Source organism: Oratosquilla oratoria, chromosome 2, assembly GCF_046742065.1.
Source record: "Oratosquilla oratoria isolate Oo_2021 chromosome 2, ASM4674206v1, whole genome shotgun sequence".
Classification (NCBI taxonomy): Eukaryota; Metazoa; Arthropoda; class Malacostraca; order Stomatopoda; family Squillidae; genus Oratosquilla; species Oratosquilla oratoria.
The window spans coordinates 14,187,259-14,192,258 of record NC_134778.1 but is presented as its reverse complement, the minus strand read 5'-3'; positions in this window follow the sequence as shown (position 1 = coordinate 14,192,258).

Sequence of the window (5,000 nt, the reverse complement as noted above, 5' to 3'; positions counted from 1 at the left end):
GAATTCAGCTTGCGAGGTGATTAGTGGAGTTCCACGGGGATCGGTATTGGGTCTAATAATGTTCGCTATTTAATGTGAATGACATGGATGAAGATGTGGATTGTTACATGAGCTTCTTTGCTAAATTGGTGAGGAAAGTTAATACTGAAACGGATTTTGAATCACTACAGAAAAACCTAAACAAAGTTTGGAAATGGAGCCAAAAGTGGGAAGTAAACTTCAAGATGAAGAAATGTAGCATAATGGAGTTTGTAAAAAAAAAAAAAAAAAAAAAAAAAAAAAAAAATATATATATATATATATATATATATATATATATACATATATATATATATATATATATAGAAATATATATATATATATCAGGACAATATAAAATTGGAACAAAAGAAAGAAAGCGGGATCTGAAAAAGACTTGGGGATAATGATCTCAGATGACATGTCCCTTGATAAACAGATAAACAAAATTGTCGGAGAATCTTACAACTTGCTAAGATCAATAAAGGTGGCTTTTACCTATTTAGATGAAGAAATAGTTTAAAAAAATACAAGTCACACTAATAAGACCTAGACTGGAGTATGCTGCGACACTATGGACACCCGGTACCAAAAAGAATATAATGAAAATTGAACGAATCCAGAGAACAGCCACGAAAATGGCCCCAACATTTTCAAACTTGTTATAAGAGGAGAGACTAGCTAAATTGGAATTACCGACTTTGGAACAAAAAAGAGAAAGAGGCAATCTGCTGACCATTTACAGAATCATGAAAGGCACAGTCCTTGATAGAGAGGACTTACTCGTATTAAATTGGGATTAGAGAAATGCAAGGGGACATGATAAGAAACTCAAAAAGAATAGTTATAACAGAGACCTAAAAAAAAGAAAAAAAAAAAATGTTTTCCACGCAGAATGGTGCACATCTGGAACAAACTGGATAAAACAATAGTGTGTGCAAAAACCATACACGAATTTAAGAGCAAACTAGACACTACGAGTTAGAAAGACGGGACACCACGAGCATAGCTCCCCTTCCCTTAAGACAGAAACACACACACACACACACACACACACACACACACACACACACACACACACACACACACACACACACACACACACACACACACACACACACACACACACACACACACACACACACACACACACTCACACGACTCGGTGGCGCGGTTGGTATAGTCCCCGACTGTCACTACGGCGGTCCGGGTTCGAATCCTGCCCAAGGCTGAAATAATTTCAGTATCGCTGCGCTTCGAGTCGTTACTCCAACTCTCGTGGGCGAGGGGTGGTGTGTGTGTGTGCGTGTAAGGTCACAGCATTACCCATAGATCGATCATACGAGCTATGAGCTCTCTTCCGGGAGGGAAATAGCTGTCGATCACGAGTCCAACATGTAATCTAAAGACCATGACCATGGTGAATCACACACACACACACACACACACACACACACACACACACACACACACACACACACACACACAAACACACACACACACACACACACACACACACACACACACACACACACACACACACACACACACACACACACACACACACACACACACACACACAAGCACACACACAAGCACATACACATACACTCACACATAGAGACACACGCACACATACACACACGTTTCTCTATTTGTTAATAGAGAAACCACACATAATGGGAATTGTGGAGATAAGATTGTAAGGTCCTATATCATCAAGTATGGTGGGACAAGGTCTGTACAACCATTGGTCGAAAAATAGAACGGACAAACCAGGGAGAGGAGTCATGTTATTGATTAGAAGGGGCTTAAATGTGACAAAGATAACAGAAGGAAAAGATAATGTGGAAATGATTATGATTAAAGTTGTAAAAAGTAATATGAAAAGTAGAAAATTTATAGTAGTATATGCGCCCCCAAAAACACAGGTGTGGTTTGATAGTGATCATTCCAAATTACTGGAAGACACAAAGAATGCATTATCTGAATTACTGATGGGTGGAGGAAACATAGTAATTATGGGTGACTTTAACGCAAAGGAAATAAAATTGTAAGAAATGACAGTAAAAGGAAGAGAGGAACTCTGGGGCGACATTCTGCGGGATATGACCATTGACTATACATTGACTCAATGGGTCAAGGAAAATACCAAATATAGAAACAATGGAGCACCGTCGAGACTATACCTATTATTCACATCTGAGCCTGAAATCGTAGACAAAATGAATTACAAGACATCATTTGGGAAGTGACCACATACTAATGGGGTTTGAACTAAAAGAACAAAATTATGTGAGAAGAAATGAGAAACATAGAGAAGGAAGATTAATGTACAACAAAACAGACTTTGCGAAACTTAGATTTTTTTCAAAACGCTAACTGGGAAAATTTTTCAAATAAAGAAACAAAGATGGAAGAGAAATGGAACATATTCAAAGAAAGGTACAAGGAGGGAACATATAAATATGTGCCAAAGAAGAAACAAAAAGGGGTTTACATAAAGTGTTGGTATAACAAAAAGTGTAGTAATGCTAAAGATAGAAGAGACAAAACCTGGAAAAGATGGAAAAAAAAATTACTAAATGGCAAACATACATCAAACTGAGAAATGAACATGTAGATATACACAGGGAGGAAAGGAGAAACTACAAAAAAAGTATAATAAATAAATACAAAGACCAACCTAAACTATTTTACAGATATGTAAATAATAAACTAAAAGTCAAACACGAAATAGTGAAACTGCGCGAACGAAATAAAGAACATATAGATAATGTAGAAATGGCTGAAGTTATGATCAGACATTTTAGATCTGTTTTTACAAAGCTTACAAATTTGGGATAAAGGACAACGAGGAAGATCCCCCAAAATGAAAGACATAACGGTGACACAGAAAGAAATAAGGAACACAATACAAAAAACCTTGACTTCAGAAAGTCACACGGGCTCGATGGAATTGCAAACTGGATATTGAGAGAATGTATAGATGAACTAACGGACAAAATACACAAGATAATTTACTTCTCACTCAAAGAAGGAAAAGTACCACAATATTGGAAAAATCCAAATATTGTACCAATATACAAAGGAAGAGACAAAGAACACCCAACAAACTAAAGACCGGTACCCCTTATAAGCACAGTAGTAAAAGTAGGAGTAATGGATTAAACACTTGGAAGAGGACCAAATACTAAATCCTAAACAATTTTGTTTTAGAAGTGGAAGATCATGTATATATGTATATAGTGAGTGCTACTTAAGTAACACCCTTGACATGACAAAGGGGAATACTGGGAGAGGTTTCTACCCTCGGCTCACTCCGTCTGTGAGGTCAAGAGGCAAATGTCTTTTTAATAGGCTGGTGATGAAAAGTCCTGAAATTATATCCGGGGACCATTGCCCCTTTGAAATGTTCATATTGGGCTGGTATTCAATTATAGTAGATTCTACAATTTTTCTCCTGAACTCACGTCAGGATTTATAAATAAGCCCAGCTTTGTCCCAGTCTAAACATTGTTTGAATTGCCTAACATGTTGGAATACAGCTGAACTTTCTGTCCATATTCAATGGAACGTTTATGTTCGATCATCCTAGTGTCCAAATCCCTCCCAGTCTGTCCGATGTAAACTAAGTCATAACCTTTACATGGAATCGAAATATATAGATTCCCCGTCTCCAGTCTTTTTTATTCCAACAGTGGTTTTCACGTGATTGACAAACGTGTGATTACATTTTTCACCTGTAATGTATATATGTATGTATGTATATATTTATATATGTATATGTGTATATGTGTATATGTGTATATGTATATATGTATATATGTATATATGTATATATGTATATATGTATTTATCTATATATCTATATATGTATATATGTATATATGTATATAGATATTCAAGAAGATTTAGATCAATTGCAGCAATGGTCTGAAAAGTGGCTAATGAAACTTAACACAAGTAAATGCAAGGTAATGCACATAGGTAAAAATAACAGTAAATACGATTACAAGTTATTCGGAAATTCGTTAACAAAAGTGGATAGTGAAAAAGATCTCGGCGTAATTATCAGTAACGACCTCAAATCATCCAAGCAGTGTATTTCAGCCTCTGAGAAAGCAAATAAGATTCTAGGACTGATTGCGCGATCTTTTGATTTCAAAAGTCCATCACTCATTAACAAGCTATATAAATCGTTAGTTCGTCCACATTTGGAATATGCTGTTTCCGTATGGTCACCGAATCTCATTAAAGACATTGAGAGATTGGAAAGAGTACAACGGCGAGCCACAAAACTGATTCCAAATATCAAAAATAAATCATACGAAAATCGACTAAAACATATGAATCTGTTTTCCCTAAAAAAGCGTAGACTCAGAGGTGACTTGATACAGGTCTTTAAAATTCTAAAGGGAATTGACAACATTAAAAGTGACCAAATTTTTACATTGAATGAGAATCAGACAAGAAACAATGGTCTTAAACTCTCCGGAAATAGATTCAATTTGGAAGTAGGTAGAAACAACTTTGCCAACCGTGTAGTTAATGAATGGAATAAACTTGCTGCACAGGTAGTGCAATGTAGTTCAGTTCGAAGCTTAAAGAATCATTTAGATAAATACCTAAGTAAGATGCTGTAATGATTATAATTTATCTTATATCATTTGTTTTTGTTTTGTTATAATTTGTCTGTCTGATTTTTATTTATTATTAGTTATATGTAAATTCATTGTTATTTATTATTTACCTGTTTGTTTATTATTTAACTATACCTATGCATTTATTTATGTATTTTATTTTTTATTTACATTATCATAGTTTTTATTTATTATTTTATTATTAATATGATTTTTTTTCGCATCCGACCTAGATATGGATCAAAAGGTCTCCTGTCGGCATGCTCCGCCTTTGTAATCCTTTGTATGTATATATGTGTATATGTATATATGTATATATGTATATATGTATATATGTAT